The sequence below is a fragment of the Siphateles boraxobius genome, unplaced genomic scaffold, assembly GCF_051911475.1.
Source record: "Siphateles boraxobius isolate OS27281-9 unplaced genomic scaffold, OSU_SipBor_1 18, whole genome shotgun sequence".
Taxonomy (NCBI): Eukaryota; Metazoa; Chordata; class Actinopteri; order Cypriniformes; family Leuciscidae; genus Siphateles; species Siphateles boraxobius.
The window spans coordinates 6,716,739-6,730,388 of NW_027508788.1; the positions used below are offsets into that span (position 1 = coordinate 6,716,739).

The window sequence follows — 13,650 nt, forward strand, 5'->3', positions numbered from 1 at the left end:
TCACACTTTTTTCAATTATCAGGCTCTAGAAAACTCTGGGGAAAGTGGGAGTGTTTTAAGCTTCGCTTCTATTTCATGAGTCGATAACACATCTTTGGGGCAAAGCTGCCACTAATTTAAAAATCTATGAGGAGCCCCAGTCTCATGTTCATAAAGCTCGATCAATCAGCATTTGCTGGAGAAAAAAACGGGAGCGATTGAGAGGATGAGAGGAGGAGTTTGAGGTGAGCGAGAGAAACGACTATTCCTGTTCTATTCCCCCCCCCCCCCCTTTCGCTGTCTCCATCTTTAATGACTCCTTACGTCTCTCGGTTTATCGATGAAACGAGGAGGGCATTGATTAAGGAAGAAAATCCAAAAGAAGTTTGGAGTTGTGAAATGAAAGTTTGCTTCAGCAAACCTAAAACCTAAAGAAACATAAAAAGCACATTTTCAAGGGGGCGGGTGGAGGGAGATGAAAGACAGGGTGACAGGAGGAAAGAGGGCAGGGGGTAGGGAGAAAAGGCTCTGAGGAATGCAAAAGGTTAGGTGGACTCTGACCCAGGGTGCTCAAGGGTCTGGATGAGGCGGAGGGAAAGACTAAGCCACATCACCAGTGCTGCTCCGTGATTGCTCTTAAAATCCCACATTAGTGGAGACTGAAAGATTTAATGATGATAATTCACCCACTTTTCATTTCAAGTATTCCCCTTTTAGAAAAGCTCAATCAATGACCATGTACTCTGGGCCCACGTCTTTTTAAAAATGGTACAATATTTGGAGATTTGGCCACATTTCAGATCAATTACATAAAATGCTATTTTTATTTCATTCAAATAATTAGAAAAGTCTAAGGATAGTAAGTGATGTTTATTTTATGTATATAAAATATAAATCTTTTGTAACATTAAAAATTTATTTAAAATGTCACTTCACGTGTATATGTAATGTGTCCTTACTGAATAGTATTAATTAGAAAATAAGTATTAATTACAAAATATATATATCAGAATCAGAATCAGAAAGAGCTTTATTGCCATGTGTGCTTGCACACACAAGGAATTTTCCTTGGTACTGAGGCTTCCAGTGCACATATACAAATACAGATACAACAAGTAATAGTAATACAAATAGTAATACAAATTCTACAAATAAAATTATAAAAAATATGAAAATACTATAAAAATATATGGTCACAGTTGGGTTTTGTCAGAATAAACATTTACAGATAACGAACAAATTTACAGTATTTTGTATAGTATGAATAAATATAAATATAAAAATTACCTGAATTTTTAGGATATTGCACTAAACAGTGGGAGTATTGCACTTACAGGCATATGCCTTGGGAGATATGTTAACTGTTCAGAAGGAAGATGGCCTGTGGGAAGAAACTGTTCCTGTGCCGAGATGTTCTAGTGGCCAGTGATTTGAGTCGCCGTCCTGAAGGTAACAGTTCAAACAGGAGGTGTCCAGGGTGAGTGGAGTCTGTGATGATTTTACCTGCTCTCTTCCTCACTCTGGAAGAGTACAGGTCCTGGAGGGATGGCAGGGGGGCACCAATAATCCTCTCCGCAGTCCGGACTGTCCGTTGTAGTCTCCTGATGTCTGATTTGGTAGCTGAACCAAACCAGACAGTGATGGAAGTGCATAAAACAGACTCAATAACGGCTGAGTAGAACTGAATCAGCAGCTCCTGTGGCAAGTTGGACTTCCTCAGCTGGCGAAGTAAGTACAGTCTCTGCTGGGCCTTTTTCACAGTGGAGTCAATGTGATTGTCCCACTTCAGGTCCTGAGAGATGATAGTGCCCAGGAACCTGAATGACTCCACTGCTTCCAAAGTGCTGTTCATGATGGTGAGTGGGGGGAGTGCTGGGCTGTTCCTCCTGAAGTCCACGATCATCTCCACTGTTTTGAGCGTGTTCAGCTCAAGGTTGTTATAACTGCACCAGACAGCCAGCTGTTGAACCTCCAGTCTGTAAGCAGACTCGTCACCGTTTCGGATGAGACCGATGACAGTGGTGTTGTCTGCAAATTTCAGGAGCTTGATAGTGGGGTCTTTAGAAGTGCAGTCATTAGTGTACAGGGAGAAGAGCAGTGGGGAGAGAACACACCCTTGGGGGGTGCCAGTGCTGGTGGTGAGAGTCCTGGATGTGTGTTTCCCCAGTCTCACTCGCTGCTGCCGGTCCGTCAGAAAGCTGGAGATCCACTGACAGATCGAGGATGGTATGGAGAGCTGTGTCAGTTTGGCTGTGAGAAGATCAGGTATGATGGTATTGAAGGCCGAACTGAAGTCCACAAATAAGATCCTTGCATAAGTCCCAGGTCTGTCGAGATGTTGCAGGATATAATGCAGTCCCATGTTGACTGCATCATCCACAGACCTGTTTGCTCTGTAAGCAAACTGAAAGGGATCCAGCAGGGGTCCAGTGATGTCCTTCAGGTGGGCCAACACCAGTCTTTCAAACGACTTCATGACCACAGACGCGAGAGCGACAGGTCTGTAGTCATTAAGTCCAGTGATTTTGTTTTTTTTGGGGACAGGAATGATAGTGGAGCGTTTGAAGCAGCAGGGAACTTCACACTGCTACAATGATCTGTTAAAGATCTGCGTGAAGACCGGGGCCAGTTGGTCAGCGCAGGCTTTTAGACAAGCAGATGAGATGCCGTTTGGGCCTGAGGCTTTCCTAGTCTTCTGTTTTTTGAAGACTCTGCTCACGTCCTCCACACAGACTTAAGCTCAGGTTGGATGTCAGGAGGGGGGAGTAATGGGGGTGCAGGAGGTGATGGTGAATGTGTGAAGTGCAGGTCAGAGCCGGTGTGTGGTGTGAATGAGGGCTTTTCAAACCTGCAATAAAATGAGTTTAAATCATTAGCCAGGTGTTGATTGTCCACAGATCGAGGGGATGGTGACTTGTAGTTGATGATGTTCCTCAGGCTATTCCAGACTGATGATGGGTCGTTGGCTGAAAACTGTTTTTTCAGTTTTTCAGAGTAGCTTATTTTAGCAACTCTGATCTCCTTTGTCAGTTTGTTTCTGGCCTGGTTATACAAGATTTTATCCCCACTTCTGTAGGCATCCTCTTTGGCATGACGAAGGTGTCTGAGTTTCCCAGTAAACCATGGTTTATCATTAGTAAATGATAAGAATGTCCTGGTAGGAATGCATGTATCCTCACAGAAACTTATATATGATGTTACAGTATCTGTGAGCTCATCCAGATCGTTGGTAGCAGCTTCAAAAACAGTCCAATCAGTGCAATCAAAGCAGGCCTGTAGATTCTGCTCTGCTTCATTAGTCCATCTTTTTACAGTCCTTATTACAGGTTTAGCTGATTTCAGTTTCTGCCTGTAGGTCGGTATGAGATGAACCAAACAGTGATCAGAGAGCCCCAAAGCTGCCCGAGAGACGGAGTGATACGCATTCTTTATTGTGGTGTAACAGTGGTCCAGTATATTACTGTCTCTGGTGGGACATGTAACGTGCTGTCTGTATTTTGGTAGTTCACGGGAAAGATTTGCTTTGTTAAAATCCCCAAGAATGATTAAAAGAGAGTCAGGATACCTTTGTTCTGTTTCAGCTATTTGTTCAGCCAGCTGTTGTAGCGCTGTGCTCATGCACGCGTCTGGAGGGATGTAAACATTCACGAGAATGAAAGAGGAAAATTCCCGAGGCGGGTAAAAGGGTTTATAGTTTATGAAATGTGCCTCTAAATTAGGTGAGCACATCTTCTTCAGTGTTGTTACATCTGAACACCAACTTTCATTAATGTAGAAACACAATCCACCACCTCTCGTTTTCCCCGTTAGCTCCGCGACGCGATCCGCTCGGAACAGCTGGAAGCCCGGCAGATGTATTGCGTTGTCCGGTATGGCTTCACTCAGCCAGGTTTTGGTGAAGCACAGAGCAGCAGAGTTTAAAAAATCCTTGTTAGTGCGGGTGAGGAGAAGTTGTTCGTCCGTTTTGTTAGGAAGGGATCGGAGATTTGCGAGATGAATACTGGGGAGTGCAGTGCGGAGGCCGCGCTCGCGGAGTTTAACCAGCGCACCGGCACGCTTCCCGTGTTTGCGTCTGACCGCGCGTTTGAACAACACCGCTGCCCCTCCGACGAGAATGTCCAGGAAAACATCCGAATAATCAAAAACTGTACAAAAGGTTTCTGGTGTGTGTTTCCTACTGTCCAGTAGTTCGTCTGGTGAAACTGATAGGAAAAGAATGACTAAACGCAGAACAAACGAACAAAAACAACACAATAGCTGGAGAGCCCCGCAACAGGCAGCCATCCGCGGCGCCATCTTGTTTCAGACTTTACTGAACTTATTTGAAAAATAATTAGTCAAATAACACATCATACAGTTCACCCCTTGATGCATCATATTTCTGAAGTGGTAAGAACACTTCCACTGAAGAAATAACACTATTTTGGGAACAGAAGAAGGGCAGGGGGGACAGTTGATAAAGCGGCAGCCATGAAGGGAAGTGCAGTGTCCATGTGATTGGTGTTAGCTGGAATTAAGTGTTCCTCAGTGTGAAGTAAAGAGCGTCACAAGTAAATGGCCTAGCTGGGAGAAACTCTTCTGTGAGGTACTGAAGGGTAAGGCAGAGAAAAAGAACTAGAGAGAGAGAGAGAAGTGGCTGACCCACTCGCCTCTATTACAGTGCAAAATTGAGTTGGACAAAGTGACACCTGGATAGAGAAATGGCTTTGGCTGCTGCTGCTGGTGCCTGAATTTTGGCATAATTCCTGTGTCTACCTCCACTCCTGTGTCTATTTATAAGGGCCTCTTGGCTCCATCGCAGTTTTAAGTTAATGGCCCTGAAGAAGCATTGGCCATTACTTAACAGTGGGTGTGCCACAGCATTTAGGCGATGGGGGTGTTCTGCTTGTGTTCACCACTGCAAACACCTCAAAACTCTAGGGTGGGTGTGAGAATGTGTGCCTGCATCATCCCTGACTAAGAAGATAACCATGTCTAGCATAGTACACTACATAACACTTAGACAATCACAATCACCTAGAGACCCATTGAAACCACTTGACAAAAGCATTTTTCTGTTCTGCGTTGACTTATTTGCAATGCAAAAGGGAGTCTGGGCAAGACATACAGTAATGAAGGGCTTTGGTTACATTATAGCCATGCACATTTGTTTGCAGGGGGAGGGACATTCTCATTCTAGCGAGCATCTGATATAAAAAAAAAGCATAAATGTGCTAAAAGTAGATTTTTCCAACTTTTAGGAGAACACTAGAATGGATGGCTTTAAAGCTCATATACGTACAACCAGTGGTTAAATTGGGCCGGGGCTCTCCGGGGCTCAGCCCCGGCACATAAGCCTGCTTGTTTGCAGTCAATTGCCTACTGGAAATTATGTCACATAAAATTTGATGAAAGTAATGCTTTTGAAAACATATTTATGACAATAAATTAAAGATTTTTGAAATGGCATGTCTATTTTGTCTCGGCGGAGCTGAGAACAATCGGAACACGGCCGTGTTCTTGTTCAGCTGCTTTCGTTGTCAGTCGACCATGATCGCGCACCGCTCACGCACGCGCATCTAGGTGACACGGATAAATGTACGCAGCAATATATAATGAATATTCCTGGGAGATTCGTAGTTGCGCGGGAAGTTGAAGCACGGAAAAGTTCCAGAAATGTACAAAAAGTGCTCTGGCCTTGAATGACAAGGTAATTAAATAACCAAGACTAGGTTGACCATGTGATTTTTCTCAGGAGATGTTTTGAGCATTTTACTGAACGCACCTGATTATCAGCAAACTGCCGAGAGAACTGCTAGCAGGCTACTCAAAATAAACTAGCAATATATTCAGTCGGCATATTTGTATTTGATCTGTGTGAATTACAGATATATAAGACTTGCTAGACCTACATTTAGCTACCAAGAAACCTTTCCACAAGGATAGATTGATTTTATTTTTGTGTCTTGTGCATATCTTGATGAGAAATTATGCAGAGTAGGATGAGTGTGTGTGTTTTGTTGTAGTAGTAAAGAGACAGAATGGGAGAAGGAAGTGTGTGTGAGGTGGACCTGGTCACCACAGACCCAAATCTTCTCAGCTGTTGCTACTGTCATATGCTGCACTGTCTCTTCATGTGGCACATTATGTTTGGCACATTGTATGGGTCACTATATATCATAACAAGGTAATACAATATGTAATCAAGTGATGACTGATTAACAGTAATGTAAATGCTAAATGTCCTAATACCTGTTGATACTACAACAATGCACAGTATATGCTCTTAACCTTGCAGTTTTTCACATATCATGTAATACTCAATTTCTCCATTTCTTTGCACAAAACTCTCCAGAAAGTGCTATTTAATGTTTTTTTTTGTTTTTTTAATTCACGAGGGGGTATACCCCCAGAGCCCCCTAGGGAGAGCACCCCCACATGATAAATCCCAATTTAACCCCTGCGTACAACCATTATTATTTCATTTAAGAATTCAGTACAGATCAAATGCAACTTTTTTACACAAACAAACTGAACTGGGCTGTGATTAAAACTTAATGTGAGAGTTAGACGATGTAACGGAGTTTCCCACAGGGCCGAAGCCAGCTCTGAGAAACCCCACATGGAGAAGGAGTGCCATTCTAAGCTGGTGAGACCAAAGTCAATTAGTTTGCGTTTCAATTCACTGTGCTGTTGGAAAACAATTCCTGCTGCTCTTTCTGTTGCCACTGCAGTGAGGTGTGATGTCACCTGTTGCTCAGCGAAGAGCCTGACATTATGACACACCTGTTCTGCATCTCCACTTGGAATGCACTACCTAGATGAGCACACAGTATGCAGGATGTTGATGATGTTTGATCTAATGTATATTTGATGAGATGTGAATCAACAGCGACTGATGGCAGTGGTGCAATGGGCATGTTCTGGTAGAGTATTGGATTTCGTTTTTATATTATTGCACACTCTTATACAAACAAGTGAGGGATAAATGTACAGTCACCAGATGGGTCTTTTATCATCCTGAAGGGGTTTATTTCGCAGCGATGATTAACTGGCTATACATCACCTCATGTGTTACATGACTAGTTATTAAATAAATGAACAATAAGCATGGATTTGAGTTGTAATAAAACCACGATTACATTACATTACACAAGTTACTATTGAGCAAGTTAGATTTTAGACACAATATGAAGTCAAACCACGATCAACGACTGTGTGTTAACTGAATTACTACGTTTTAAATGAATCATTTGAGTAAATGATGCATTGATGTATTCAAAGACAGTCATGGATTCCGTTCCTGAATGAATAAGTGTATTTGAACAAATTGGTGGAGTGAACAATTCAACGAATCCTTCAAAGATTTCGTTATTCAATGCTCTTTTTCTGAATGAGTCAGTGTTTTTGAATGAATTGTTTGAATAAATGATTCAGCGACTAATTTTTTGGAGTCACTGAAATTGACTCAATAATATTAATAAGAAAAACAATAGGTTACTATCGTAACCCCGGTTCTCTGAAACATCGAGTGGAGAGATCCACCTATGGGGAAGGGCATCCGTACCTGACCTCTGCAGAAGCATCCAATTGCACCAAGTCTGGCTAGACAGACAGAAGCGCGCAGCCAATGCCAGGTGAGGCCACACCCCCTCACCTAAGGGCATATAACATCTGGGCGCGCTGCTATTCCTCAGTAAGTATATTCGCTTCTCGTGCAGCAAGCGGGGCAAAGCTGGTGGATCTCTCCACTCGATGTTTCAGAGAACCGGGGTTACGATAGTAACCTATTGTTCTCTTTCATCATCTCGTGTTCGAGATCCACCTATGGGAGAGACATGGACAGCTCCCCGATTGCCCAATACACTCACAGTGAGGTTCTGAAAGCCAGAGAAAGACGGTCACCCCGGGGAGGCGGTGCCTGACACGTCCATTAATCATGAACCTGCAAAGGTGACGCCACACCGACTGCTGTGGACACGCAGGACATGAAGCATGCATGAGACACATACATGAAAGTACCCCCAACCCACCAAGGCACATAAACTAAACCCATAACGGGAAGTAAATGTTTGGTGGCAAGAATGAACATGACCAGCCGGGCCATTCACTCTTATTGGTTTCAACAGGGTACAGGGAAGAGCTAAGAAGACCCAACCCCTAAAACCGAATGTGCTACCGAGGTTCTGGTGACATCCAGCCGGTAGTAACGCACAAAGGTATGAGGAGAAGCCCAACTGGCAGCGGAGCAGATGTCCTGCAGTGACACTCCCCTAAACAAAGCCCAAGAGGCGGCTAAGCCCCTTGTGGAATGAGCTCTGATGCCCCTTGGGGGCTGCACTCCCTTTGCTTCATAAGCCATAGTTATAGCGCCCACAACCCAATGTGAGAGGCGTTGCTTCGATATGGGACTCCCTCTGTGCGGAGGGGCCCATGAAACAAAGAGCTGGTCGCTCTTCCGGAAAGCGCTGGTCCTGGTCATATAAGCCTGTAAAGCACGGACTGGACACAGAGCATTCAGCCTCTGATCCTCCAGAGAGGTAAAAGGTGGAGGGTGAAAAGCGGACAGCTCCAACACCTCCGAAGTGAACGCAGGGAAGCACTTCGGCATGAAGGCCGGGTTAGGCTTAAGGGAAACCTTATCTCCACTGAGGGAGAACTTAGTGCACGAGGGGTGAACCGAGAGTGCATGTAGCTCACTGACACGTTTGGCAGATGCCAAGGCCAAGAGCAAAGCTGTCTTGAAGGACAGCAGCTTAAGGGAAATACTCCCCAGGGGCTCAAAAGGATGTTGAGACAGTGCTTCCAGCACCATGGAGAGGTCCCATTCCGGAACAGTTCTCCTGATGACTGGCAACGAGCGGCGTGCACCCTTCATGAATCTGCGGATTAGAGGGTGCTGCCCGACAGTAGAGCCCTCAAAACCCACATGACAGGCTGAAATCGCAGCCAAATAGACCTTAATGGTGGAAAAAGACCTCCCTTTTTCCATGAGGTCCTGAAGGAAACACAAAATATCAGGAACTGAGCACTGATAAGATGTGAGACCGCGCCCATCGCACCACCCTTCGAACACGTGCCACTTACAGCCATATAAGGACCGTGTAGAGACGGCCCTGGCATTCTGAATAGTGGCGACCACACGCGGCGAAAGCCCAAGTGCGTTCAGGTTCGTCCTCTCACGGGCCAGGCCCAGAGAGCCACCCTGTCCGGGTGGGGGTGGTAAATCTCCCCGTTGGCTTGGGACAATAGATCCGTGCGAACGGGAAGGTGCCACGGCCCGGCGTATAACAGAGGAATTATCTCCGCCAGCCATGGTGCCTTGGGCCACCTGGGTGGTATCAGAATGAGAGACAGGCCCTGCTCTCTCACCCTGGCCAATGAGGGAATTATCAGGCACAGGGGAGGAAAAGCATACAGGAGCACTCTGGGCCATGGGTGGGCCAGTGCGTCTACCCCGAGGGGCGCGTCCATGTCCCTTAGAGAGAAGAACATAGGACAATGGTAGTTTTCGCGCGAGGCGAATAGATCTACGCTCGCCCGTCCGAATCTCATCCATAGCATTTCCACTATCTGAGGGTGAAGACGCCAATCTCCGTAGATTGGGTTTCCCCTTGATAGCAGATCCGCACCTCTGTTCAGAATGCCCGGAACGTGAGTTGCGCGTAACGACAGGAAAACCCGTCTGCTCCACACCAAAAGCTTGTAAGCTAGAGCGTGGAGTTTCGACGAGCGCATGCCGCCCTGACGGTTGATATAAGCCACAGCCGTGGTATTGTCGCACCGTACTAGAACGTGATGTCCCTGCAGGCGAGGCAGAAAATGATTCAGAGCTTTCCAAATGGTTAAAAGCTCTAAATAGTTTATGTGCGCTGAACGTAGTCTGTTTGGCCACAGACCGTTCACCGTTCTGCCCTCCTGGGTGGCACCCCAGCCTGTCAAGGACGCATCTGTCGTCACAACTTTCCGCATCGTAACCGCCCCCAGAGGGGTTCCCCGTGCGTAAAAGTTCTCGCTCTCCCAGTGGCGCAAGGTCGCCGAGCAGGCGCGTGTCACTGTTACCGAGCGGCAAAGGTCGCGAATCGGGCTGAAATGTAGTGACAAGACCCATTTCATGAACGCCCTCATCCTCAGAAGTCCCAATGGCACAACTTGGGTGGATGAAGCCATGAGACCCTGTAGCCTGAGACATGTGCGATATTGCACTTTCGCCCCTTCTCTGAACTGCGTCAGACAGTTCATCAGAGAGCGAACGCGCTCTTGAGAGAGGCGCGCTCGCATGGAGACCGAATTCAACTCCAAGCCCAAGAAAATGACATTCTGACTGGGCGTGAAATTGCTCTTGCTCACATTCACTTGAAACCCGAGCGATGTGATGTGCGCGAGCACACGGTCGGTGTCCTGCAACACCTTCTTCTTTGATTCGGCTATGATGAGCCAATCGTCTATATAAGTCAGGATTCTCAGACCTGATATTCTCAGAGGTGCTAAGCCCGCCTCCGCGCACAGACAGAAAGACCGGGGACTCAAACTGAGTCCAAACGGAAGAACTGTGAATTCGTAACATATGCCCTGGTAGGCGAAACGAAGAAACTTCCTGTGCGGAGGATAGATGCTTATGTGAAAGAAAGCATCTTTCAGATCGACTGATGTGAACCAGTCGTTCTGTTTTATGGCACGGGCGAGTGCGCCTTGTGTCAGCATTCTGAAATTGTATTTCCTCAAATGTTTGTTCAACACTCGAAGGTCCAAGATAGGGCGGAGAGAGCCGCCTTTTTTCGGGACCAGAAAATAACGGGAATAAAAACCCTGGTTCATCAGATTGGGAGGTACCACCTGAATCGCTCCCTTGTTTAAGAGAGATGAAATTTCCTCTTTCAGAATGTGAGAGGCGTTCTCTTCCGTGTGAGAAAAGAGAATGCCGTTGAAATGCGGGGGTTTTACTGCGAATTGCAATCTGTAACCCTGCATTACTGTACGCATCACCCACTCGGGAGCTGAAACGGTTCGCCAAGCCGCTTCGTGACTCGCGAGAGCTCCCGCTCGGGCCAGAGCGGAGCTGTGTGAGACCGACAGGTTTATTTGTGATGCAATGGCGCCATCTAGTGGGTACACTAGAGGCGACATGCAGGGGTTCGGAGGGATTTCCTCTCTCTGCAGTGAGATGAATTCTCTCTGCGGAGAGAGGTTTTCCCACCGAAACGAATTCATTTGATTCGTATTTTTTTGTGTTTTGTGTGTTTTGTGTTGGGCAAACACTCGGGCCGAAGCCTTTATTGAGAGAGTGAGGGGAACAGAGTGTGGGCAGTGTGGTGTCACTGAGCTTAAACTTTCCCTTACAAAGGGCCCCCTGAACGTGGGGGGAAAACACACATCTCTCGAACACACGAGCTGGGCAGTCTCGTTTACACACGGAGAGCTGACCCATCCGCGGGACCCCCTGGGTTTTTTGGACGGGGGTCCTAGAAGAGGAGGGGAGTCCGAAGGGCTTGCGGCCCGTGAACATGGACTCGAAGCCCCCATCGGCTGAACATCAGGCAGGCCGCTTGCGTTTCGAGTCGGTGGGGTTGGAATTCGCAGGTCTCCCGGCCGCGGCGGGAGCGGGCTTACCCCAGTGCTTGTGTGTAGGTGCTGGGTTATGTTGCCGAGGGGGTGGTTTGTTGCGGGGCTTTTCTCTGCCCTGATGAAACTGTCGTCCCGTGGCCGGTGGGTTAGGCAAACGCACAGGGGGCGCCTGGCGTGGGACTGACTTCCTAGGAAGGCAAAGTTTGAAGGCCTCATCCTCCTTTTTCTTATCGTCACACCGTTGTTGCATCAGTGCGACGGCGGGGCCGAAGAGAGCCCGGCCGGGCTCCACCGGCGCGCCCGCGATGCGCCGTTTCTCACTGTCAGGGAGTCCCGACAGGTTCAGCCAGAGCGCGCGCTCTCCGACCACGGAAAGCGCCATGGAGCGCCCGCAAGCTTGGACGGCCTGCCGAGCGTTACGGAGGACGAGGTCGTTCACCGTTAGGATCTCCTTCCACAGGGTTTCAGAAGGATTTCCCTTTTCCAATTGTTGCCCTAACTCTTCAAGGATCTCCGCCTGGTAGGCGGAGAGGAGCGAAGAAACGTTAAGGGCCCTGACAGCCACGGCCGAGGACTTGTAAGCTGCCTGGTGAACGGAGGCAGCAAAACGGTCCATCTTGTTGGGCAAGACCGGCTTGGGGGGAGCGAGCAGCCCGCCCTGAGCGGGGTTAAGGTGCCTGGCGATGGAAGGTTCGACGGTGGGAGGTTCGCCCATACCGTGCGCCGCCATGTCCTTAACCTCGAGTCCCGTGAGACCGTGTTTGAAGTCGAGCGGGTCGCTCCAATAATTTCTCATGTGCTTCGCGCACGCCGGGAGGATGGGGAAGAGTTGTTTCCTCGGGCCGGGAGGGGGTCCCAGCACTTTCCCATCATAAATATCCCTCTCCTGGTCGGTGGCGCTCTGCGGTGCCGGCCATTCGATGTTGAGACGAGCGGCCGCTCGCTCACACACTTCCAGGAGGATGGCTTGAGGCAGAACCGCGTGGGCCGTAGCCTGGGGAACACCAGAGGGCGGGATGGCCTCCTCGTCCTCTGAAACCCCAAGAATGGCCGCATCCTCCTCTTCGCCAGAACCGGGCAGGTCGTGGACGAGAGTGAGGTTGTCCCCGAAGATGTCCTCCTCGGGGAAGGCGGGATTGGGCTGGTCAGCCCAGACGAGAGACGTTGCGCCCCGGGAGGCCCCCGGTAGCGCGTCGTCATCACAGTGTCCCCCGTCCGAGTCAGAAGGGCTGAGCCCGGTGCACTGTGTCACTGCCACCTTAAGACGGCGTTTTAGCAGCTTCCTAGGCAGCAAGAGGCAGAAACTGCAATTCTCCGGGTTTTCAAGGGCTTCCCGAGCGTGCTTAAGACCCAAACAGACCACGCAAAGCTGATGAAGATCCTTAGCTGCGATGAGGGCACCACACGCGGCCGGGCAGGCCCGTGACATGCTATCCCCTGGAGAGGCTGCAGGCTTAGACAGTGACATACCAGCGAAGAAAACGGAGAAATCCGTGGCGGGCAGCCGCGAGGAGAAACGGTGAAAATAGCGAGAGCGTGGGCGGCTCCGAATGCAAAGCAGCAGTAGTTGAAAAATAAACAACTGTCACGTCCGGCGGAGGCTGATCTGGTCGATATGTCCTCCTGAAGACACGAGGTGAGCAGTGTAAAAATCCAACCGAGCTGTGAGATGCAGAGATCGCGAGAAGCGAATGTCAACTGAGGAATAGCAGCGCGCCCAGATGTTATATGCCCTTAGGTGAGGGGGTGTGGCCTCACCTGGCATTGGCTGCGCGCTTCTGTCTGTCTAGCCAGACTTGGTGCAATTGGATGCTTCTGCAGAGGTCAGGTACGGATGCCCTTCCCCATAGGTGGATCTCGAACACGAGATGATGAAAGAGAACATTAAAGCAATAATCAGAATCCCAGAGTAATAGTGTAATAAATATAGGCCTATGCATTTAACAGCACCCCCAATAACAATTTGGTGCTCAATTAAAAATATATTTAAAAAGAAAAAGAACTATGTACAAAGAGTACATCCAGACAGAAAGGCAGACAGACAGATAAGATGTGTCAGCAAAGCACATAGATTTGTGTCATACGTGAGTGCTGGGAAAGCCAGAGCCATGGAGTATATGTACACTA

General features: G+C 48.0%; 1 protein-coding gene across 4 annotated transcripts in view; it reads right to left on the reverse strand.

Annotated features, from left to right (window-relative positions):
• zbtb16a (zinc finger and BTB domain containing 16a) overlaps positions 1–13,650 on the reverse strand; it is a 129,355-nt gene that overhangs the window by 11,427 nt on the left and 104,278 nt on the right. The gene's annotated exons all lie outside the window — the stretch shown is intronic.